This window comes from Oryx dammah, unplaced genomic scaffold, assembly GCF_014754425.2.
Source record: "Oryx dammah isolate SB20612 unplaced genomic scaffold, SCBI_Odam_1.1 HiC_scaffold_12, whole genome shotgun sequence".
Classification (NCBI taxonomy): Eukaryota; Metazoa; Chordata; class Mammalia; order Artiodactyla; family Bovidae; genus Oryx; species Oryx dammah.
In genome coordinates this window covers 49,471,082-49,498,050 of record NW_024070196.1, presented here as the reverse complement: position 1 = coordinate 49,498,050, position 26,969 = coordinate 49,471,082, and positions in this window count along the sequence as shown.

The window sequence follows — 26,969 nt, the reverse complement described above, 5'->3', positions numbered from 1 at the left end:
TACAAAATGAATTAACCTGTGACACCTAAAATTTTCACCCCTGCCAGTAGCAGACAAGGGGAAAATGCCACGATCTTAATTGTACTTTAAGTTTTCTTCTAGAGTTCAGCTGACCTGTTGTTTTTCTTTTTGTTTCTGGCCGAACCGTGTGGCATGCAGGATATTAATTCCTCGACCAGGGATCAAACCTGTGGCCCCTGCATTGGTACTGTGGAGTCTTAATCACTGAACCACCAGGGAAGTCCCTTGACGTGCTGTTTTTCTACATAGAAAGTTGGATGAAAGATGCACAGGTGTCTCTGGTACGTTGAGAGTTCTCTGTAAAGGGTCATCTCTTCCATGGGAACCAGGAGAGATATTATTTCCTTTAGCCCTATGGCCTCGGCTGCTTTGTAAGACTTGGGTTTTCACATCCTTGTCAATTCAAGCCTCAGAAATCTACAAGAGGGAAAATGTGACCCTGACAACACGCCTCTCCCTCCCTGTTCCCCTGACCTATTTTCTATATGGATAGGAGTACAGTGGTTATTTGTTTTGACAAATGCTGAGTCCCTTTGAGAATGGGGCATCCATGGGTCCCCAGAGGGAGACCTAGCAGGTGGAAGGAACAGTGGATGAAGGGGTAGCATGCACGAAATGGGGTGAGTGAGGAAGGCAGTTCACCATGGGGACAGTGTGAGCTGGGTGCAGAGAGAAGAGAGGACAGAGGGAAGGGGGCCAGAGTCCCTCATCCAGATGTCAACTGCAGACCCCAGAAAGTACAACTTAGAATCCTGCCCCAATTTCTATCTCAGTGATGCTCAGAAGTTACATAGTGTCATCCTACTTCCTATAGGAGCAAATCAAGGTTCAGAGGAAACAGGGCAGCTTTCTTAGGTCACCTGGGTGCTGGGTAACCCAACAGACCCCCTAGCCTGAGTGTGGACAGGAGCTCAGACTCCAGAGCCAGTCTGCTCCAGTCTGATCCTAGCTCGGCTGTTCCCCTCCATATGGACCCCGGCAGGATCTCAGCCTTTTTGTGCTCAGTTTTCTTGTCTGTATAACGGGAATGATGCTAGCTTCTGGAGCAGTACCTGACACTCCAATCCAGTGAGATACAACACCTAAATTTGTACCCTAAAAAATTTAAGACTTCTCAATGGAGTGTGTTAAATATGTACATAAATGCAAACAACAAAGTCCTACTGTATTGCACAGGGCACTATTAATATATTCCGTATCCTGTGATAAACCATATGGTGAGTAATATGAAAAAGGAATATATATATGTGTGTATGTGAATATATGTATATATAATAAAACTGAATCACTTTGTTGCATGGCAGAAATTAACACAACATTTCAAATCAACTACACTTCAATAAAATAAAATTTAAAACAAGATGTAGATAGATGCTAGTGGAAAGTTCTTTCTGCACAGATAATATTTAATAATTTTTAGATGATTCCATCTAAAGTTTTATTAGATGATCTTATGATCCTTTTCTCCCACCTCCTCAAACAACACACACACACACACACACACACACACACACACACACACGTGCACACACAGACCTCTCCTTCTATTTTCTCTCTCTGGATGTTTTAGGTAACATGATTCCCAGCATCTCCTCTTTGTCCTAGTTTACAGTGAATTGTGCTGAAGCGTTCTCATGATGGGTTTGTGTCTTCAGGAGGAGGCTAGAGGAATGTCTCATTAATTGCAGCTCCTGAGACCCAAACAGCCTCAGGGATGAGAGCAAAGACCCCTCTGCAAGGAACAAGTGTTGCTGAAATTCAAGCCCTGTACCTCAGTACTGGATTAGACCTTGGGGACAGAGTTAGGGGTGAAGTTGAAAAGAATAGCTTTGTTGTTTGGCCAGGCAAAGGGGGCTACAGAAGGCGAATGCCCTCAAGACTGCATGTCCTCCCTGGAGGGGAAGTGGGGAGTCTTACAGGGCTCAAGGAGCAGGGTGTGGTCACCTCATGGACATTCTTCTGATTGGTTGGGAGTCAGCATCATCAGCCTCTTGTTTCAGCAGGTCTGTGGTCTCTGCTTGTGGGCTGCAGACAGTTAACTTCTTCCACCTGGTGGGGGTTTGAGTATCTGCAGAAGAGCTCAAAGGACGTGGCTCGGAATATTATCCAGAGTCCTTGATTAAGAACTGAAGGTCCTTGACTTTATTTAATGGCTAAAGTCTTATTATTTTGTCTTGCTTGACTGTTTTCTTTCTTTCTGCATATTCTCTCTTCTCTGAGTAAAGTTTTTTTTTTTTACAGACAAAATGCAGATGGAGGACATGGGTAGGATTTTATTCTGGGAAGGCCCTAGAGTTTTGTTCAGTTAGAGAAGCAGGTGACAGAAAATTCTAAGAGGTTATTGCCATCAGGGCACAAACAGGATGCTAACAAGTGCTGTGTTTAGAAGGAAGCCTTGATGTTCACTGAAGTGAGTCATGGTCGCCTTGGCCCCCACCCAGTGTGACTAGGGCTAGGGCTCAGGGTCAGGTTTATTACTGAGTGTGTTAACGAATGTATTCCTGGGTGTGTTGACAGGTGTACTAATGCGTGTGTTAATGAATGCATTAATCAGTGCACCCATATCTGCGCTGGCTGGGAGCTTGGCAGGGGCAAGGCTGCAGCTGGTTATAACCAGCCTCTCACAGTGGAGTCAGGTCCAGGGTGGCCTTGTGCCTTCCAGGCCTGGGACAAGCTACACAGGTTGATCTGCTGTGAACGCCTCCCATTTCCTGCTCTCAGAGTCGGCCCGGCTCCTCCTGAGACGCAGGACCCTGTGGTTTCCTCAGGCCTCAGTCCCTCAGGTTGTAACAGGGAAGAACAGAGTCTGGCTCCATGTTGGATCTGTTTCTCTTATTCTAAAGTTTGCTTTCCATTGCTTCTGTTACTATAATCTCTGAAAGGATGCTGTCTATAGCTGTGAGCATACATAATGGCCTGCCTCGGGGAACCTGCTCCCTCTGCCAGAATGTTAAAGAGCCTTTGTTCAGTTCACAGGGAGACATTCTGACCCTGCCCACCTGGGAACGGCTGGAGGGAAAAAAAAAATTAACACATCCCCTCCCCAGTGCTGGCCGACCCAGGTGATATTTTGTGAGATTTATAGCCTTTTTTTACTTTACTTCCTCACCTCCTCCCCTTCTGTGTTCTATAAAAGAAACTGGCATCCAGATCCCATAAGATAGTACTCTAGGGCGCTAGCCCAGCATCTTCTCAGATGCCTGGCTTTCCATATAAAGTCGCTATTTCTTGCCTCAACACGTCATCTCCCTTGTTGTGCTGCAAGCAAACTGAGCTTGGATTCAGAAAAAATTTGATATATAGAGAGAGACATATGAATGGGGTGATGGAGCAGCCGTAGTCAGAGAGGTCTGGGAAGCCTCCTGCAGGGGATGAAACAGGGATGCTGTTCTCCTGGAGGGAAGATTCGAACGGAACCAGACCCAGGCAGGAGCTCCAGGAAGAGGGCAGACAGGGGCACCAGCTAGGGCAAGAACAGGCTAGCTTGTTCTAGAAACAGAAATGGACTGGGTGCTTGAGGGTATGAGTGTTGATGGCCTGACCACCTGTCAATAAGACCGCTTATAAGGCAGGTTTTGAGAGCGCTGATTCTAAGTCAGTTGAGGAAAGAGGTTTGGTTTACTGTTCTTTTCCAGCTACCTCTTACCCAGAATCGCAGCCAATGAGCTGGTTCATTTAAATGATTTGTGCTCCACTGTATCGAGGAAGCAAGGAAGGGGACTTCCCTGGCAATCCAGTGGTTAAGACTCAGGTTCCAGTGCAGGGGGCACAGGTTTGATCCTTGGTCGGGGAACATGCTGCATGGCACAGCCAAAAAAAAAAAAAAGCAATGGAAGTGAGGAAGGCACTGTGCAGACAGGACTCTCTAAGAATCCCCTGGTGCAGACGCCCTGTTCTTAACTCTTGTGCCAGAGTCAGAGGTGTATATGCTATATGACTCACTCTGTTCATGTCGGCACATCAATAGCGTTGTCTCGTGACATCTGGATTTGTGGGATGTTCCCCCAGAAATTCCACGCATGCATTCTCAGTCACTCAATCGTGACCAACTCTTTGTGACCCCATGACTGTAGCTTGCCAGGCTCCTCTATCCATGGGAATTTTCAGGCAAGAATACTGGAGTGGGTTGCCATTTCCTCCAGGGAATCTTCTTGATCCTGGGCTAGAACCCGAGTCTCCTGCATTGGCAGACAGATTCTTTACCACTGAGTCATTTGGGAAAGCCCCCAGTGAAGTCGCTCAATCGTGTTCGACTCTTCGCGACCCCATGGACTGCAGCCCACCGGGCTCCTCCATCCATGGGATTTTTTCAGGCAAGAGTACTGGAGTGGGGTGCCATCGCCCTCTGCGCAGACATTCCATAGGTTGAGACAATTCTATTGTCCACTTTTGTTCCCCTGCTATTGTAAATTTTACCTTTGTTACATTAGCTGGAAGCTTCACATTCACTTCTATTATAACAAAAGCTGATTTTGCTTTCAGTCAGTGCTTTAATTTTCTACCAGAATGGTAACAAAGCTCATCTTTTAGAACAAACTAAGCTGTGTTCCGTCTGTTGAATGGTTTAGGGATGCTGCAGCCATGGGCAGTTTGGCGAAGGTGAATCTAATGACAGGATTTGCTGCGTTTCAGGGAACCAAAGTGGAATAAAAGGCTGACATTCTAATCTATGGAAATGAAACACAAAATTACCTATGCTATAGCAGGGATTTAACAACAGGTTCACACATTTGAGGAAACTTGAATGCTGACAAGGTCCAGGATGATTTAAATTATTGTGCATCAGTTTAGGTGTGTCGTGGTATTGTGATGATGTATTTAAAAAATGGTTGATAGCCTTTAGAAAAATGTACTAAAATATTTACAGGTTATATGTAAAAAAGGGCTTCCCTGGTAGCTCAGATGGTAAAGAAATTGCCTGCAGTGCAGGAGACATGGGTTCAATCCCTGGGTTGGGAAGATCCTCTGGAGAAGGAAATGGCAACCCACTCCAGTATTCTTGCCTGGGAAATCCCATGGACAGAGGAGCCTGTTGGGCTACAATCCATGGGGTCGCAAGAGTTGGACATGACTTAGTGACTAAACCACCACCGTATGTAAAAAAATCTGTCTCTGAAGGGGCTTCCAAAGGTGGCAGAAACGTGTAGATGCAGGTGAGGCCCAAGATTTTGCTTCTGCTGATACAACCATGTGAATATTTGGAAATAGACTCAATATTTTGACCTCATGACCACACTGTCCAGGGCCACTTATGAGGTCTCCAAACTTTGAAACCTCCCCTTTTTTTAAGGTCCAGACCCATCTTTAGAGCCTTTGCTCACAAATTTGCTTCCAAATATGCAGTGATAAATCCTTCCAGGGCTGGTTCTAACTTCCGTGCACCACAGAAGCTTCCAAATGCATTTTGGCCATGGCGAGAATCCCTTACTGAAAAGTCCTCTGAACGGAATAATTGCATAGACATAATTACAGGGCTCTGTGCCATGTGAAATTGTAAATAGCACTGACAATGTAATTTGTACTCATTTATGACACAGTAGCTCATTACGGCTCCAATTTTCATCCCCTTCATTAACAAGCTCATCTGTTTCTCTGATAGAAGCCTGTTTTGTGTGAGATGTGGTTCTTTGCTCAGAGAGAGGCGAGTGGACTGATGAGAAGTGGGCATTTGTGGTGCTGATGGTGGGGGGCACAACACAGTGGTGTCTCAAAGTATGTCTTCATGGCAGCTAAAGAGCAGAGGGTATAGTGAGATTGGGTGTAAATCTTTAAAGTGCATTTTGCTTGCTTGGATCCCCAGGAATTCTTACATTAAATAAATGATTAAAATAGACTCCACCAGGGTCTTCCCTGGTGGTTCAGTGGTTAGGACTTCACCTTCCAGTGCAAGGGGTGCAGGTTCAATCCCCCAGGTGGCGAGCTGAGATCCAACATGCCTTGTGGCCAATAAATCAAAACATAAAACAGAAGCAGTGCTGAAACAAATTCAATAAAGACTTTAAAAATGAAAAAGAAAATCTTTATAAAAAATAAAATATGCTAGGCTCAGGAGCCAATGGGGCCAAGCTGCCAACTGTGGGATTATGACTGAACGCCTCTAAATCAGAATCGCGCCCAGGCCCCTGGAGCCTTGGTTGGCCTGGGATAGCCTGTCCCCCACCATCCCCGCTGCCCCTGTTCCAGGGTCCAGTGTGGAGAGCCCTTCGTCCTGGGACACTGGATGTGGCAGGAAGGGTGGCCGCCCCCTCGCCCGTCACGCACCGCACATTCGTGGGGAACCTGGTGCTAAACCATTAGTAGACGACCTGCTTCTGGATCGAGGTTTAGTCGGTGGCAGAGCAGCTCCCTCACTGCTATCTATTGAAAGTCAACCCTCTGACAGAAGGGTTTGTAAAGAAAATAAAAAATAAAACAGAGCACAAAAAGAAAAAAAAAAGTACTAGAAAAGAAAACAAAAGAGAAAAAGAAAACTAAATTAAAAAAATAGACTCCACCACCAACAAAATAATAATAGTAATAATAATGAGGAGGAGGAAGATGAGGAGGAGAAACATACAGTCAAGTACCATATTCCTTGTGGACCTGTTCATAGCTCAATTTCAATTTCATTGCAATTCCTCAGAATCCTCTGCTGTATCACTTTGCTGTTGTTGTTCAGTTGCTAAGTCATGTCCAACTCTGTGACCCCATGGACTGGATGCCAGGCTTCTCTGTCCATCAGTATCTCCCTGAGTTTACTCAAACTCATGTCCATTGAGTTGGTGATGCCATCCAACCATCTCATCCTCTGTCACCCCCTTCTCCTTCTGTCCTCAGTCTTTCCCAGCATCAGGATCTTTTTCAGTGAGTCAGCTCTTTGCATCAGGTGGCCAAATTATTGGAGCTTCAGCTTCAGCCATCAGTCCTTCCAATGAATATTCATTTACTGTATTGTTTTAAATCTTGGATCCTAGTTGTTGTTCATCTTTCTAAAGACATCACTTCCACTCTTTGTTTGCTAGCAGCATCCCCAGCCTATTCCTGCTGGACCATGAAACAGTAACTTCCCTCCTCCATGGACTGTTGAGATGTAGTTGTCCTTCCTTTCCTGCATCCCTGTGGGAGTCCTCTCTGAAAGGGAGTTTGTTAAAGACAAATTGCTGCCTTTCTGGTGCATCTTGATCAGATAAAGTTCTCCCTGCTCCATGTTGTGCAGTGTGGGAAGCCTCCTGGGGTGTAGCCCAGGAGGTGGACAGCCCCTTCCCCCCCCAGCTGGCTGGTTGGGGGCAACTTTATCTGTCTTGGCTGTTTGGGGAGAAGAAAATGCTGGGGCTATGACACCTGGCAGGACAAATCTTCCACATTTGTTTTGAAAGAACAAGTCTACTTCCTTCGAATGCTTATCCTCTCCCCTTGATCAAGCCAAGAGAAATCATGTTTGAAACGTCTTATTGGCTAGTCCTGCTTTCTTATTGGTTCAGTTGACCAGTTTGGTAAAAGTGACATTTATTTCCAATTTAGTTTTTAAAATTGATTCATTTATATTTACTGGAGGATAATTACTTAACAAAATTGTAAACGGATTTGTAGATTTTTTGATGATGACCCATCACTCCTAGAGTGGGTGAAATAAATATAAGAAAAAACAAATGGGATCTAATTAAACTTAAAAACTTTTGCACAATGAGGGAAACTGTAAGCCTCTCTCATACATCAACATGTGTGCATAGGCCATAGGCATACATGTGTCCCCTCCTCCGCCCCCCTCCCACCCCCCCACCCCCACCCCCCCGGCCCTCCAGGTTGTCACAGAGCACTGGCTTTGGGTTGCCTTTGTCATGCATCAAACTCTCACTGGCTCTCGTTTTACATATGGTAATGTATATGTTTCAATGCTACTCTCTCCAATCATCCCACCCTCTCCTTCACCCATTGTGTCCAAAAGTCTGTTCTTTATATCTGTGTCTCCTTTGCTACCCTGCATGTGGGATCATTCATACTATCTTTCTAGATTCTATATACATGTGTTAATATACAATATTTTTCTTTTTCTGACATACTTCACTTTGTAAAATAGGCTCTAGGTTCATCCATCTCACTAGAACTAACTCAAATGTGTTCCTTTTTATAGCTGAGTAATATTTCATTGTGTATATGCACCACAACTTCCTTATCCATTCATCTGCTGAGGTTGCTTCCTAGGTTGCTTCCATGTCCTAACTATTGTAAATAGTGCTGCAATGAACACTGGGGTACATGTGTCTTTTTCAATTCTGGTTTCCTCAGGGTATATATCCAGTTGTGGGATTGCTGGGTCATATGGTAGTTTTATTCCTAGTTTTTTTTTTTTTTTTTTTTTAAGGAGTCTCCATACTTTTCTCCATAATGGTTGTATCAGTTTGCATTCCCGCCAACAGTGTAAGAGAGTTCCCTTTTCTCCACACCCTCTCTGGCATTTATTGTTTGTAGATTTTTTGATGATGACCCACCTTCTATAGTAATGGAAATAAAAACAAAAATAAACAAATGGGACCTAATTAAACTTAAAAGCTTTTGCACAATGAAGGAAACTATAAGCAAGGTGAAAAAACAACCCTCAGAATGGGAGAAATTAATAGCAAATGAAAAAACTAAGAATTAATCTCCAAAATATATAAGCAACTCAATACCAGAAAAACAAACAACCCAATCAAAAAGTGGTCAGAAGATCTAAACAGACATTTCTCCAAAGAAGACATGGAGTTGGCTAATAAACACATGAGAAAATACTCAACATTACTCATTAGAGAAATGCAAATCAAAACTATAATGAGGTATGATCTCACACCAGTCAGAATGGCCATTATCAAAAAATCTACAAACAATAAATGCAAATTAGTTTTGAGGATTAAAAAAACATAAGCAAACAAAAACCCGTAAAATACTGTAAGTTTCCTGCTTAATAAACGAGTTGCCTCCTGAGAGTACATTTGTAAGTCCAATTTGTTTGTAAGTTCAACAGTTTTAGCCTAGGTACCCAACTAACATAATCAGCTACATAGTATTGCCTTGTCAGTCAGTCAGTTCAGTCAATTCAGTTGCTCAGTCGTGTCCGACTCCTTGTGATCGCATGGACTGCAGCACACCAGGCCTCCCTGTCCATCGCCTTGTATTGCCTTGTAATAGGTTTAATAATGCTTTTCACACAATTAACACATAAAACACGAACACAAAGAAAATATTTTAAATCTTACAGTACAGTACTTTGAAAAGTACAGTAGTACAGTACAACAGCTGGCAGGGGAAGGTTTGCCTCTTTTTAAGTTTGCATCCTAAAGGTTTGTATGTAGGGGACTTAGTGTGTTTGTAAAATCCTCTGATTTGGCTCTGTGGCCCCAGTATGAACACAATGCCTGTAACACAGTGAGCATGAGATAAGTTCTGTGGTGGAAAGCAAAAAAAATGAATGAGAAAGATTGGCCCTAGATTAACTCTAGCCAGGCTCTTTATCCTGCTCTAAACATGACATCAATCAAGAGCTTAAACAGAGTAATATCATATGGAAACACACGGGCCCATGAAAATCTGGGGAATAGTCTTCAAGTTATCAATTAATTTCCACCTCTCTGTGTAGTTATTTATTTTTTTTCCATATAAAAGTATGGCAGGAAAGAAATCCTTATAGGATATAACATAATCAACCTTTCACTGCTAAGAGAGAATCATAAAAAAATGTTTTGAGTAAGAAGGAGTTTCCTGTTCCTGCCCAGGCATGCTCTACAAATGACATCCTAATAGATGACATGTTAGATCCATCAAAGTCTACAGTTTTTTAAATGTAAAACTTAACTTCCATTACACTTATTTGAATGTTCTTGTCTTGCTTCTGTTAATTAACTAGTGTTATCTCAATCTCTTCAAGGACAGAAAATGTGACATTCCTTTTTTAGGGAAAATTTCAACATCAAAATTTAAAAAAAAAAAGGAGAAATATGGGACTTTCCTGGTGGTTGAGTAGTTAAGAATCCACCTTGCAGAATAAGGGATGCAGATTCGATCCCTGGTTGGGGTACTAGGATCCCGCATACCACAGAGCAACTGAGCGGCAACTACTGAGCCCGTGCCTACAACTAGAGACTGGGTGCACTGCAATCAAAGATCTTGAATGATGCAGCAAAGATCCTGTATGCTGCAACTAAGACCCAACACAGCCAAATAAATAAATAAATACTTTACAAAATGGAGAAATATGTAAGTGGTCTTCCATTTACTCACTATTCTGTTTTAACAATTATACCTAATCTTGTTTCTTTGCATTCACTCCACCTGGAATAGTAATAAAAAACGTTTCAGATATCAGAGCATTTTATTAGTAAATACTTTAGGCTGCATCTCTAGAGGGGACTTAAAAAATAACTATAGCATCACCATTACCTTGAATAAAATTAATAATGATTTCTTAGTATCTTCAGATATCCAGTGTTCAAATTCCCTGATTGTTTCAATGGCTGTTTACCCATTGGCATGTTTCAATCAGGTTTCCAAGAGGAGCTACACACAATCCTTCTCAATCTCAGAAGTTATCAGGAAAATTCATTTTTTAAAAAAGTAAAATGTATTTAGCAAGATTGGACAAAAAATTTAGTAATATCCATATTTGGAGTAATCCTGTTGGTGAAAATGTACACAGTTATAACTTTATAGAAGGCAATTTGAAACTAGCAATTGAGATGTACATATTTGTGTACCAGATTGCTGTATTTTAATGATTCAGGTCCAATAAGCAGACTGCCATATACAGTTGTGCTGGTTGTACAGGGCACAATTGGGCCATTTTTAAGAGAAAGTAGCCACATTCATATGTTATTAGTCAGATTATTTTCCAGCAGACAATAGGAAAGATTTCCAGTCTTACAAAATCAATATAATGTGAAAATTTATTGACAGAAGCATGGAAAAAATGATGTTTTCTAAATTTGTATATTGTGTTATACTGGGTAGTGGTGGTCTGAGCACAAAGAGGGTTATTCAAGAAGTGGTGGGATTATTTAAAATAGCAAAAGGATCATGATGATGATGTCAAGCTCTTTATGTGTAATGACACAATTTTTTTAGATGTATTAGACAAATTTTGAGGTCATGAGAACAATATGTGAGCAACTCTGCCTGGATTTAAAGACCTAGTCTGTCATTTATTAATCCTGTGATCCCAAAACACATTACCTGACTGCTTTCTGCTTCAGTTTCCTCATCTGGAACCTGGAGGTAACACAGTGGCTATCTCATGAGATTGTTGTGAGATTCAGTGAGTGACTATCTGAATAATTCAGAATATAGCCAAGAACCTGGGATATTATAAGGGATTTGTGGGCTTCTTAGATGAGCTTCCCTAGTGAAGGTAAAGAGTCTGCTTACAATGCAGGAGACTTGGGTTCAGTTTCTGGGTTGGGACGATCCCCTGGAGAAAGGAATGGCTACCCACTCCAGTATTCTTGCTGGAAGGATTCCATGGACAGAGGAGCCTGGCAGTATGCTGTTTTCATTATTATTATTTATATTATTATTTTCTCACAACAGTGATGAATAATTTGAAAATGTTAATATTTATAGCCAATAGTTAGCATTCATTTTTTAAAATGCTTCTTATTTCATAGGAAAAAGACAAATTATTGTTATTAAGTATGATTTTGATCAATAAGACTGATTCTAGTATAAGTTTTTCCAGTATATTTAATTCCTCTTCTACGGATTTTCAATCTGAATCTTCAACCCACATATTAATGACAGTTAAATATGAAAGTACTTTTTATTTTTAAAGATTTTGTGAAAAGAATATTTACAGGATCATGAGTGTCTTAGGCTAATCCACATACCAAGGGTCCTTACTAAAGAATAATTAAATAGGATATTTTCCTACAGAAATAAAGTTTTAAAAAATGAAATCATTTTGAAAATAAAAATATTGAACAAAATCCAAATATAATTTACACATAACAAAGATCATAAAATTTCAGCCCTATTCCCAGAATCAGGGGTTTATGTAAAACTCCGTTTGCAAAATGTTTACATAGATTATAAAATGAACAAAAATAACTTAGAAGGTAAACTATAAATATAGCTGGTGCAATAAAAGTTTTGAAATTGTGACATGCCAAAGGCTAAAGTTTATTACACAGTTCATGATCGATTTTTAGTCCATGTGCAGGATTGCAGACTCCAAAATTTCATTTTAAGGCTAAACTGTTGGCCCAGCCACCTGGGAGAGAGAGTTCCTAGGAGAGTCTGCAAAAGTTCAAGTTCAGAGCTCTTCAAACTCATGCTATCTGATTTCCATTGTTCTCCTCTATTTTTCAAGGACATGTGGACATCGGGGTTTCCCCCTACTCATCGTTGGAATGATGGATTCCTGCTGGGAATTTTCCAACCGGAAGGGGTTTAGCAGTGTAGATGCCACCCCCTGCCCCCGTGTAGTTGCTGAGTGCCCCTGAGCCAATGCCTTCTTCCCCTTGGGGAAGGTGACAAGATGGAGGGGCTTTGACCTCACAGCTGGAGGCTAACAGCCGGGGGCTGTTGTACCCCAAGTGGGGATTCCCTTAGTAAGGAAGGACGGTCTAGGATGCTGAAAGGACCAGGTTGGAGGGTTAGCACTGCAAGGAAACTCATCATAGACAGACAGACTCTGAACCCCTCATCCCTGCTTTGGTTTATAGGTAGCTTCCTGGGAAAACAAGCTGAGGTCCACCTGCAAATCCAGGAGATGGGCATAGGGTTCTGATGCCAACCCAACCTCTGCACCTGACACCAAATTAAATCTCAGAGACAGAGTTTTGGGTGAAATAGAAAAGAATAGCTTTATTGCGCTGGCAGGCAAGCGGGGCCACAGTAGGCTAATGCCCTCAAAACTGTGTGTCTCCACCTGGAGGAGATAATAAGAAGTTTCATAGTAATGTTTCAAAGAGGAGGGTGTGATCAGCTTGTGGACTTTCTTCTGATTGGTTGGTGATGAGGTAAGTGGGAGTCAGCATTATCAACCTTCTGGTTCCAGCCAGTCTGGGATCTACATGCTGATGGGCAGCATACAGTTAACTTCTCCCAACTGGTGGGGGGGTTTCATTTCAGTATCTGCAAAACAGCTCAAAGATACTGATCTGTATATACCCTGAGGGGGAACCAGGACCCTGACCCAAGGCTGCACTATTGTTTCTTGATTGCTCCTGCCTTGTCTCTGCATCCCCTCTCTCCCCTGATTAGAAGCTGTCTGAACCTGCCCTTTGGAACGAAGGGAAGGTTTTGAAGGCTGAATGAAGCCTATTTTCTATAGTCAAGAAATGGGGGACACAGAAAGGATTTTGTGCCGGGAGCTCCACAGGGTCCTACTCGGTATCAGTTCAAGGTCGGGGTGAGAAAAGCAGTATACACGCAGCAAGCAACGGGGGCAAAGACTTGACAAGTGATTGTGTATGTCATCCATCATGAATCCAGGGGAGACAGAAGATGAGGCCATCTCCCAAGTGTCAGGATTCTTGCAGGAATGCAGGAACCCATCTGGGAGGACTCCAGAGTTTTTCTTTTTTGCACAAGTTGCCAAAAGAATGCAGCTCTTTAAATAAAAAGCTGGCTCCAGTGATGCCATTGAGTAAGCAAACAGGGTGTTTCAAAGCACAGATGATTCTAGTGGGATATGTTGTAGAAATCCAGAAAGATCTGGAGGGTTTGCTAATTTGATAATGAGTATTTTATGTTATTTCTCCTTTTTCATAAATTTGCCATTGAAGCAATCTGTTTGGATTTTGTGTGTGTGGCCATTTTCTATTTTCAGTTCTTTCTAGTCAACATTATTCTTATTTTTGGTGAAGCATTTCTTTCTTGATACTCTTGTAGCTATAACGAAAAAGTATGGACATTTTCAGGGAGTGTTATTAATTCTTTCAGGCACTTAAGGGAATATTTGTGTCATCATCCAGTCAGGTACACTGAAGGGTTAAGGCTTCTCTAAAGATGAAGCATATATATTTTTAAAATTAAACTGTCAACTTATAAAATATCCAGAACCTCAAAGCTGAGAGTTATGTTTTATTTGGTGGGAATTTTTAGGACTTCAGGTCTGGGAGGAAGCATCTCAAGTAACCGTGAGAGAACTGCTTTGAGGAGGGAGAAGAGGAGCCAGGTTATATAGAAGTTTTGCCACAAAGGGCAGGTAGTCTGAATATCAAAAGATTATTGTTAATTAAAGGAAATCAGGAAACCTTAACTTCTTCAAGTTAAGGAATTTACTGCTTTTCTATGTATAGCAAGATGAGAGTGTCTGGGCTCACTGACATCACTCCTCTTATATGCATCTCAGCTATCTTGGGCCAGTATCCTGTGATCTCATACGTCCTGAACTTCCGTGAGGCTCATTGTAGGGAGTGATTGCAGTCCTGATGGCTGCTAGATCACAGATATTCTTCTCCTTCCTGAGTGCCCTTAGGACTCACAAACTCGCATTGGAGGGCTGCAGTCCTTGTTCATTGATATAGCAGGAGATACCCTATTTCTCAGAACAATAAAACAAACAAAACTCTAATGACAAGATTTCTTTTTAGATGTGACTGGAGCTTCAATTAAAGGACAGTATCAATGAATGCATATAATAGAAATAATCATCCACAGATCATGTGGCCTCTGGACCACACCCCAGGATGGGGCTGGTTACCAAGGGAACAAACCAAAATTAGAGGGTTGGAAATTTCAATCCTGCCCTCTGATTTCTTTGGAGGGTAGGTCATGTTGAGGGGGTGGAGGGATGGAGCGGTGGCAGGCTTGAGAAGGAATCAACTGCAAATGGCCAAGGGTTTACTCAGTCATGCCTATGTAATAAAGCCGCCATAAAAACTCAAAAGGAGGAGTTTGGTAGAACTTCCTGGTTGGTGAACATGTGGTGATAAGGATTTGTTGATAAGGACATGTTATAAATGTTTACTGCCATAGAAACATGTCTCAAATGCTAGTAAATTTAGTTCATCTACTCTTCCCAGCAAACCTATGGATAAGTCACTATCACTGTGTCTGTTTATAGATGGAGAAACAAAGCCACCAGGAGATGAAGAAACACTCCCAGCCTGGCAATTGCAACCCTCGGAACATACCTGATAAAATTGAAAATATATATTCACACAAAAACATATACAGGAATGTTCATAGCAGGATTATTCATCAGAGCCCAAAGTGAAAAAAACCCGATGTCCATCTACTGATGAATGGAGAAATAACCACATGGACCAATATATTGGCCCACTGGAATATTATTCAGCCATGACATCAGTGAAGTTCTGGGACTTCCCTGGTGGTCCAGTGGCTAAGACTCCACTCTCCTAATGCAGGGGATCCAGGTTCCATATCTGGTCAGGAAACTAAATCCCACATGCTGCAAATAAGGGTTCACATTCCCCAACTAAAGATCCTACATGCCGTAACAAAGACCTGGCACAGCCAAATAAATAAATAGTTTTTGAAATAAAGTTCTGATGTATGCTGTTTTGTTGTTTGTTGTTTAGTCACTAAGTCATGTCTGACTCTTTTGCAACCCCATGGACTAGAGCCTGCCAGGCTCTTCTGTCCATGGGATTCTCCAGGCAAGAGTACTGGAGTGGGTTGCTGTTTCCTTCTCCAGAGGATCTTACTGACCCAGGGATTGAACCTGCATCTTCTGCCTTGGCAGGTGGATTCTTTACAGACTGTGCCATCAAGGAAGCTGCTGACACATGCTCCACCATGATGAGCCTCGAAAATAAATCCAGACACAAGAGGAAAGTATTGCCTTATTCCACTTATACAAAGCCTCCAGCATAACCAAGTCCAAAGAGACAGGAGGTAGATTAGTAGTTGCAGGCTGAGGGTGGGGTGGGGGTGGGGAGTCACTACTGCTGGGTACAGGGTTTCTTTGGGAAGCTCTGAAAATGATTATCAACCACCATTATTGTGATTAATGATGATGATTACCTGACTCTGTGAATATACTAAAAAACCCATTGAACTGTGTACTTCTAGAGGGCACTCATTTTGGTATTTGATTTATATCTCAATGAAGCTGCTACTACAAAAAGAAAATAGGGTTTCTCTGGTGGCTCAGTGATAAAGAATTCACCTGCCAATGCAGGAGACGAGGGTTTGATCCCTTGTCCAGGAAGATCCCACGTGCCTCGGAGCAACTAAGTCCATGCACCACAATTATTGAGCCCATACCCTAGAATTCATGCTTCACAACAAGGGAAGCCACTGAAATGAGAAGCTCATGCACCACAATTAGAGGGTAGCCCACACTCACCTTAACTAGAGAAAAGCCCACGCAGGAATGAAGACCCAGCATTGCCAAAAATAGGTTAACAAATAAAATTACTTTAAAAAGAAAGAGAAACAAATAGTCCAAAGTCACAAGCATTGGGCTATACAGTGTGTGCTCTTGGTTTCTCTTCAATGGACCGTTTATTCTTTCCAATAATTGAAGAGAGACATGATTCTTCACTCTATAGAGGAAACTAATCCCCCTACTCTGAAGATTAAAACCACTGTAATCTATGGATGTTTTCAAAATTAATTTCAGCTGGTGCAGCTGTTTGGCGATCCATGGGGGATTCCGTTGTGCTGACGTCATTTATTATTAGCATCTGGGAGCCGATTTTATGGTTTCCTTCATAAACAGGTGTGATAAACTCTAATTAGAAAACAAATTACAGTTGACCCTTGAACAACAACAGAGACTTAGGGTCACTGGCTCTCCATGCAGTTGAAAATCTGCTTTTAATTTTTGGCTCGTCCAGATCTTAAATACTAACAGCCTACTGTTGCCTGGAAGACTTAAGGATAGCATAAAGAATTGATGAACACATATTGTGTATGCTATATATTAATATATACTGTATTCTTATAAGAAAGAAAGCTAGAAAATATTAGAGAAATGCGAATCAAAACTGCAATGAGGTACCACCTCACACTGATCAGAATGGCTATTATCAAAAAGCCTATGAATAATAAATGATGGAGAGAGTGTGGAGAAAAGGGAACCCTCCTACACTGTTGGTGGGAATGCAAATTGGTACAGCCACTATGGAAAACAGTATAGAGATTCCTCAGAAAACTAAAAATAGAACTATCATATGAGCTGACAATCCCACTCCTGGGCATATATCCAAACAAAATTCTAATTCAAAGAGATGCATGCACCCCTATGTTCATAGCAGCACTCTTCACAATAGCGAAGGCATGGAAACCACCTAAATGTCCACCAACAGATGACTGGATAAAGAAGGTGCGGCACGTATATACCCCGCAATACTATCCAGCCATGAAAAAGAACAAAATATGCTGCTTGCAGCAACATGGAGGCAATTAGAGATTATCAAACTAAGTGAAGTAAGTCAGAGAAAGACAAATACCATATGATATCACTTATATATAGAATAAAAAACACGACACATTTATCTGTGAAACAGAAAAGACTCACAGACGTGGAGAACAGACTTGTGGTTGCCAAGGGGGAGAAGGGTTGGAGGAGGGACGGAATGGAAGGTCGGGATTGACAGCTATTAGCTATTGTACCTAGAATGGATAAACAACAAAGTCCTAGTGTATAACACAGGGAATGACATTGCAACTGGGTCAGAGGGACCTGAAACTGTTCCTGGATCTTCCATCAAAATGTCTTTAATTTGGGGCAAATGAACTTTCCATAACCTCAGATTTATCATTGGTAAATCTGGATTATTAATGGTATCCAGTTGTAACCGGTTACAGAAAACAATTGTTTCAAATGATCATTTATTATCTGTCTTGGGTCTGGGAATTTCCTACAGATTCTCAGGCACTGGTCCTATGGCTGCTATTTGATGGTGGCCAAGGCTTGGCAACCCACTCCAGTACTCTTGCCTGGAAAATCCCATGGACAGAGGAGCCTGGTAGGCTGCAGTCCATGGGGTTGCTAAGAGTTGGACATGACTGAGCGACTTCCCTTTCACTTTTCACTTTCATGCATTGAAGAAGGAAATGGCAGCCCACTCCAGTGTTCTTGCCTGGAGAATCCCAGGGACGGGGGAGCCTGGTGGGCTGCCGTCTCTGGGGTTGCACAGAGTCAGGCACGAATGAAGTGACTTAGCAGTAGTAGCAGCAATGCTGCCACCATCTGAAGGTACTACCAGGCTGGGTGCCCACTGTGGCACAGACATGGCGGTGATGTTGACCCTTGCATTGACTCAGGCTTCGTTACTAATGCTAAAGATAGAAGTGTTTGATTTGGGGGCACGTTAACTTCTTGTGGACTTCCCTGGTGGTTCAGATGGTAAAGCGTCCGTATACAATGCGGGAGACCTGGGTTCGAGTCCTGGGTTGGGAAGATGCCCTGGAGAAGGAAATGGCAATCCATTCCAGTACTATTGCCTGGAAAATCCCACGGACAGAGGAGCCTGGTAGGCTACAGTCTATGGGATTGCGAAGAGTCGGACACGACTTCACTTTCACTTCTTGTGGCCTCAGTCACCTCATTGGTAAAGTTAGTAAAAGTAATGAGTTGATAGGTAGTAAGAGCGACAAGTCAGTAGTTGCTTTGTCAATTACCTGCCAATATTTTGCAGATACTGTTGAGGAGCTATGGAAAGGACCCTTCCCTGAGCCTCATTCTTGAAGCTGAGCAACACATTGTGGTCATGATAGAGGCTTTTATGTGGGACACATACATGGCTTTGTAAGGACTAGCTGACCCATTGTTGCTGTTCCTTTGCCTTTATAACGGAAGGTTTATAGAAAAAAAGTACCTGGCAGCGAAGCTACCATGGGCTGGAATTTATTGAAGATATAGTAATTCTATTAGTGTTCCAAAATTTGCCTATTGAAGAGGAAATAAAAGAAAAGGCAGATTGATCCTTCCGTGCCTCACGCTGCCCTTGAGGTATAACATCTTTTGCAAGCTGCAGGTGTTTTCTCTAACTGAAACATTTCAATGCATCCCCTTTATATCTGTAAGTTGAATTAATGCAGGTGCTAAGGGCAGGCAGGGGCCAGGCTGCATGGCATGAGTCCCAGCCTCTTCCAATGGGTGTCACTCTATACAAACATCACGTCATTGGTTGAATGTCAAGTGTATTAACATGTCAGATCTGAGCACAGTTACCTTGTAGGATCATAGTGTTCGGAGAATGCTAGAGAATGGAATGCCATTCTAGTCCAGCATCTGGCTTACAATTAAAATAGGAGGGTTTGCATCCTTCCTAACCATAGGATTATCTTTCAACAGCTTTAAAGTCCTAACATTACAACAATGTCTTATCTGGACCTTGTCTACAGAATTCTTGAAGCAGACCAGCCTCAGATAACAGATGTGTTTAGCCAGATTCATACGTACATGACCAAGCAATGATGAATAGCTCTTTAATGGAGCATGAAATGACTTCAATCTTAAAGCTCAGTGTAGATCTGAAGTCTTTCCTGCCTGGCCCTGCCTGGGCTCCATCCTGCAAACTGTATTTGGAGAAGTCTCAGGGATTGGAAAGTGAGAAGAGGTAGGATCCCGCCCCCCTGCCGAATTACATATAACCTGCTCTTTAATTTTTCCTTTGGAGCGTAGACTGCAGATGAAATGAAATAATTATTTGTACAATCACTTTTTCTTTTCAAAGTCACACTCTTCCATATAATACTAGTTGGAAAGGTGAATTCAATGAAAGAAGCAGTCAATAGGAAACTATTGTGTGTACCCCCAGCTAAAGAGAACAACGAGGGACTTCACTGGTGGTCTAGTGGTTAAGACTCTGAGCTTCCAATTCATGGGGTGTGGGTTTGATCCATAGTCAGGGAACTAAGATCCCACAAGCTATGTGGTCAAAAATAAGAGAGAGAGAGAATAGCCAGCACTCATCTCCAGTAACTGTCTCCACGCAAGAAATGGGCCCCTAATTAATTCCTCTTTCATATTTCAATGGGAAAAAAAGGAGATTCTATTTTAACGTGCAACATTCTGGTATTTAAATGTTGGTGATTAATTTAATCAAAGAATACACAACATGGTAGGCAATTGCCCTGTTCTGTCAAACTTTGCAGAAGATGAATACCTGTCTCACTATTTGTCTCCTAGGTCAAAAGAGGAAAGAGCCACTGTATCCCCAGACATTAGTCATATCACAGAAAAGAGGTTCAACCTGCATTTATTCAGTGGATGAATCTGACAAATTACAAACCACCATGCAAAGCATTATCCTTGACCAGAGAACGCTATTTACTTTAGCCAAAAAATGTGGGAAATGTCGTTGATTTCTAATATGGCTTGCTTATAGTTATTTCTAGGTTTCTTTGAGTTTTGTTTTCAGATTCTTATTATGGGACAAGGGTATATGGTTTGTGGATGGAGTATCATGACAGGATAATTCAGTTTTCAAAACCCACCCAAGGCGGGAGAGAGTACTGTTTCAGAGTTCTTTGCCAATCTTTGCCATTTCAAGGTTAGAGAAAAAGCATTGTGGATTTATTTGGGTTCCCATTCATCAGACGTTTACTAAGAAGTTTTTGAAAGAATCTTTCACTTATGCTTCCTCACGGCTGAGTGTAGCATGAATCAAGAGCAGCACACAAACGGTATTGAAGGAGCAAGAATGTCATTGACATCATTAGTGTAAATGTCAGTGCTTTTGTCCTGTGGCATGTCATTTATTTTTTGGAAAAGGAGATCAGAGGAATGGTAAACACACACACACTCACACACACACACCTGAAGCCCAGCAATGGGGCTATGGTGTGAATCCATCAATGACACACTCCCTAAGAGGTTCTCCTGGAAGACACAGAGGATGGCTGCCCTCTCTGGCCATCGCCACCCCTCTCCCACTCTCAGCCGAAACCCAGGCCTGGTTTCACAAAGGGACTGCTTTACTAGCTTGCTCCCATGTCATCATCCCTCTGTCTCCTGTGAATTCCATGCCAACACAGACTAACGGTCCAGCCCGCTCATCTTAGCATCTTCCGTAACATTTTAACCCAGAAATGTTTTTTGAACCTATAACCTGATGTGGTGGCATCACCCTCATTCTGTACTCTTATCCTTCTGCTGCTGTGTTTTTTAAAAATATTTATTTTATTTATTTTTTTGTCTTGGCTGCTGCTGGGTCTTGTTATGGCACTTGGAATCTTTGGTCTTCACTGTGGCACGCAGAATCTTTAGTTGCAGGACATGGGATCTAGTTCCCTGACCAGGGATGGAACCCAGACCCCCTGCACTGGGAGCGTGGAGTCTCAACCAAGGGGAAGTCCTTCCACTGCTGTGGTTTCAGGCTTCTGATCCAAAATCTTGTCGTTGTGGCTCTGATCCTTCAGAGGCTCCTGAGTGAAAACTGGAGCTGTTGGTGGTGGACTCCAGGGAGTAAACTGCAGAAGACGCTTCTTCCTCTCTTTCTCCATCCCTCCCTCTCTCTCAGAGAGCATCCAGTTCCTGACACCTGACTGCACCTTGCTGGCTCTGCAACCTTGGGCTGGCCTCTCTGAACTTCCACTTCCACATCAAATCATGGGGACCATCCTGTCCACCTTGAAGTGTGGCTGGGAGTTTATAAAGGTGATCAGAAAGGATGACCACACATTCAACTATTAAGGGAATATTTACTGATGGTTGACTGTACAAGGTGTAGGGGGAGTGAAATACAGGGTTTTTTTTTTCCCTATTCCACTTATTTGAGGAACACCTTCATGATTTGGGGATCTCTGACCCCCAGTTTGTGGGGATACCATTGGGTTCAGTTCAGGTCAGTTCAGTCTGACTGTTTAGAGCTTCTCCATCTTTGGCTGCAAAGAATATAATCAATCTGATTTTGATATTGACCATCTGGTGATGTCCAGGTGTAGAATCTTCTCTTGTGTTGTTGGAAGAGAGTGTTTGCTCTGACCAGTGCATTCTCCTGGCAAAACTCTATTAGCCTTTGCCCTGCTTCATTCTGTACTCCAAGGCCAAATTTGCCTATTACTCCAGGTGTTTCTTGACTTCCTACTTTTGCATTCCAGTTCCCTACAATGAAAAAGACATCTTCTTTTGTGTGTTAGTTCTAGAAGGTCTTGTAGGTCTTCATAGAACCATTCGACTTCAGCTTCATCAGCATTACTGCTCGGGGCATAGACTTGGCTTACTGTGACATTGAATAGTTTACCTGCATTGCATGGTAGATTCTTAACCACTGGACTACCAGGGATGTGCTTATATCCTTTTCTAAAAGGAGCTTAGGCTTAAATTACACCATCAACATGTCCTGACATGGTCAAAATAATTCGGTTGTATTTGGACTCATTCATAGATGACGAAGAAAGAGTTAAAATATTTGGGGATTTGTTCCTTCTAAATCAATAGCATATCAAAAAGGCGATTCTCAAAAGAAGAGATTAAAAAATCATTAATAAGCACATGAATAAAAATTCATCATTGACCAAAGAATCAATAAAAATAAATGGAAGAATAATGAAAAGTTTTTACTTTCAGTCGTGGAAAGTTAGGTAATTCTAGGATCATTCTAAGGTAATGTACCTTCCCCACGAGGACCACAAAAAGAATGAATGCAAATAACAACCAATGGTTTATTAATAAAGAATTCTTAGGCTAGGATCTAGAGTTTTATAGAGAGCTGGGGTGGCAGTCTATGATTCTGAGAGCTCCTTGCCTCTCTGGAGTCCAGTTTCAGAGGAATTACTGGATATACTGGGGCCTGAGAAGCTTGTTTCACAGCTGGGTGATGAGGGAGAAGAGGAATCAGGTTTGGGAGTGACTGGACGGTGGCTTGATGGTTCCCTCCACACTGTACTTAGGTCAGGAGGGCGCACTGTAGGAGGAAATGTGCCCCAGAGTGAGCTTTTCCTTCTCAGTGATGGCATCTCAAGCCCAATCCCCTTTCATTAACTCTTCCTTTTCCTCCATAGACAGTGTCAAGTAGAAACTGATCTAGACTTAGGTAAGGAGAGACTTTATGCAAAATGATTATGAAATAGGGGAGAGGGACCACTGTAATAGGGGAAAAAACTATTGTAATAGGGAGAACATTCCAATCTGAGATCAGCAAGCCTCTCAAAGTGCAGGCAGAAAGGGGGCTTTTCTTTCATGGGGGAAGTCTACAAAGCTAGGAAGAATCTGGTTTCAGAAGTGAAATAAGCCCAGATTATTGATCAGACAGGGGTTTATCAGACAATCGATCAAGACCACTTTTCAAAAGGAAATGGTGATCACCCTCTCAAGAACCGGAGAAGAATAGAAACAGCCATGAGCATGCTGTAATGCTTTATAATTTATAAACCGATGTCGTATATTAAATCAGTCTTGAACTTCGTAACAAGACTGTTTCAGTTAAATATTTAGAAATGTTTATAAGTGAAGAAATTGAACTATGGAGAGTTTCTCTGACTAACGCTGACTCATGTAATTTGGAAATATTGAGGTAAAATTAGCATAACCTAAAATTAACCATTTTAAAGGGGATAACTCAGGGGCATTAAACACATTCATGAGGATGTGCAACCATCACCTCTTTTGGGTCTTTTAAAAAATTAATTAATTTTTGGCTGTGTTGGATCTTCATTGCTGCGTTCTTTTTGCTCTAGTTGGGACAAGCGGGGGCTACTCTCTGTTGCAATGTTTGGGCTTCTCATTGTGGTGGCTTCTCGTTGCAGAGCACAGGCTCTAGAGCTCAGGCTCAGTAATTGGGGCGCATGGGCTTAGTTGGATCAAACCCATGTCCCCTGCATTGGCAGGCAGATTCTTATCCACTGTACCACCTGGGAAGTCCTTCTATTGAGTTCTGAAATGTTCTCACCAGCGTCTAAGAAAGCCCTGTACACATCAAACCGTCATTTCCTCACTCTTTTCCCATCTCTGTAAACTGCTTTCTGTCTCAGTGTGGCAGTGGTGGTTTAGTCGCTAAGTTGTGTCCGACTCTTGCGACCCTGTGGACTGTAGCCCGCCACGCTCCTCTGTCCATGGTATTACCCAGGCAAGAATACTGGAATGGGTTGCCATTTCCTTCTCCAGGGGATGTTCCCGACCCAGAATTTGAACCCATGTCCCCTGCATGGTATCACATATAGATTCTCATCTGACAGCATCCATCACCAGGGGGCGCTAAAGGTAAAAAGACGCTCATGGACAGAGAAGCCTGACGGGCCACAGTCCCAGGGATTGCAAAGAGTCAGATACGACTGAGGTGACTGGGTCGCTGAGGGTCGGACACGACTGAGCGACTTCACTTTCACTTTTCACTTTCATGCATTGGAGAAGGAAATGGCAACCCATTCCAGTGTTCTTGCCTGGAGAATCCCAGCGATGGGGGAGCCTGGTGGGCTGCCGTCTATGGGGTCACACAGAGTCGGATGCGACTGAAGTGACTTAGCAGCAGCAGCAGCAGCAGCAGCACTCACTCACTCCTGCTTTGTAGGGAGATTCGTTATCGTCTGAGCTATAAGGGAATCTATCTCAAGGGGTTTGCCTATTCTAGGCTTTTCATATAAATGGAATCATACAATATGTGGTCTTTTGTATCTGAATTCTTTCAGATTGTACTCAGAAACAGCACCGTGTTTCTGAGGTTTACCCATGTGGTAGCAGGTGTAAGTGCTTCATTCCTTTTTTTTTTTTTTTTGGCTTTCCCACACAGCTTGCAGGACCTTAATTCCCTGACCAGGAATTGAGCCTGGGGCCCTGGGCAGTAAAATTGGAGTCCTAAAATAGAACTCCCAGTGTGTCATTCTTTCCGTGGCTGAATAATATTCCATTTTATGAATATAACTCATTTTGTTATCCATTCAACCTTTGATGGACATTTGGGTTGCATCCATCTTTTGGCCACTGTGGAGAAGTACTACCATGACTTACTGTGTAATTTTATTTTTAAAAAATATTTTGTTATTTAGCTATATCTGGGCGTTTTTTGCAGAGAGGGCAATGGCACCCCACTCCAGTACTCTTGCCTGGAAAATCCCATGGATGGAGGAGCCTGGTAGGCTGCAGTCCATGCTAAGGGTTGGACACAACTGAGCGACTTCCCTTTCACTTTTCACTTTCATGCATTGGAGAAGGAAATGGCAACCCACTCCAGTGTTCTTGCCTGGAGAATCCCAGGGACGGGGGAGCCTGGTGGGCTGCTGTCTATGGGGTCGCAGAGTCGGACACAACTGAAGTGACTTAGCAGCAGCAGGGCTTATTTGCAGCCTTTGGGATTTTTAGTTGGGGCATGTGGGATCTAGTTCCCCTACCAGGGATTAATGCTGGGCCCCCTGTATTGGGAGCATGGAGTCTTAGCCACTGGACCACCAGTCTACATTGTGATCTTAACTTATGTATTTTTAGAAAATTCACGGAGGTGATTTGATGACTTAGCATCAGAGTGTAAGATCTCGATTTACTCTTCTCCTTCTTTGATTCACCTGTATGCTTGGAGTGCTTAGTAGGGAGCAAGTTCTATTCTAGTCACTGGGACACAACATTGAACAAAACAACTCCCATGTCTAGGGGCACCCTCTAGTGACTTAGGTGGTAAACACAGTTGGTCCACAGAGACATACCACCTGATGCTAAGGGCTGGGAAGAAGCTGGGTAATGGAGTAAGACATGCCATGGATTGAGAATGGGTGGCCATCTCACACTGAAACTTTCCAAGATGGTTCTCTTGCAAGATGACATTGGAGCAGATACTTTGTGGAAATGAGAGTGGGAGCATTTTAAGGGAAGAGTGCTTTAGGCAACATTAAACCCAGATTCAAATCCCGGCTTTGCCAAATGGCAGCTGCACTGCCTTGAGCAAGTGATGGGCTCTTTAAGGTTCAGTTTTCTCTGTTGTATCGTGGGATAAAATAATACCTGTCGCATAAGGTTGCCTTCTCAGTACCTTAAGGATGCTGTAAACCGCTCTGTTTTTTAGCAGTTTGTTGTTTCAATGCAGAGGGCTCCCCATGGTACATTTAAGAATCTGGCAAATGCTTTGAGAACAAACTTGAAGGGTGGCATTTACTTCTTGGGGCTTCTTTTCTGTTCAGGATCATGGCCTCTCAAGTCCAGGCATTTTTTTTTTTTTTTTTTTTGGCAACTGGAATGTAATTTTTGCCTCTGCATGCATGTGGGATTGCTAAAAGCTCTGCTGGATTCTTATGATATTTATTTCAAAATGCTCTCAAGATACACGGAACCTGATGGAACCAAAACCAGTTTAGCAACTACTTCTCCAGGCAAGGATGCGAGAAGATTGAAAAGAGTTGCCAATTTCAGGTAATCCAACACAGCAGTGGAATTCTATATATATCATCACACTTACAATATTTAACAGTTTTTATGAGAAGGATTATCTTTTTCTTTCACTCTTAAAACTTTTTCCAGATTTTACCTTAAATTGAGAAGCTGGAAAATCCACGTCTAGGTTAAGGAAAACCAGTCTCTCCTGCTCAGACAGACATTAAAGAACTCCTTTAATCTCCTGAGCCACAGAAGTTGCATGAACAAAGATGCTTGGGAATATCCACCCTGCAAAGAATTGAGGAGAGTAAAGGTAGACATAGATAAAAAAATCTGGTGCAATTATTTCCTATTACCTGTTCTTGGGTCATTTCAAATACTTACCATCCTGCTGAACACTTTTTTTTTTTAAGATTTATTTTTTTTTTCTGGAGAATGAAATAGCAACCCACTCCAGTATTCTTGCCAGGAAAATCCCAGGGAAAGAGGAGCCTGCTGGACTACAGTCCATGGAATCGCAGAGTCATCCATGACTGACAACTGAGCAGTTTTTTGGCTGTGTTGAATCTTCATTGCTATGCACGGGTTTTCTCTAGTTGTGGCAAGTGGAGGTTACTCTTCCTTGAGGTGCCTGGGTTTCTCATTGTAGGGGCTTCTCTTGCTGCAGAACACAGGCTCCCTTACTTGCATTGTGTGGGCTCAGTAGCTGTGGCTCACGGGCTCTAGAGTGCTGGCTTAGTTGCTCTGAGGAATGTGGGATCTTCCCGGAGCAGAGATT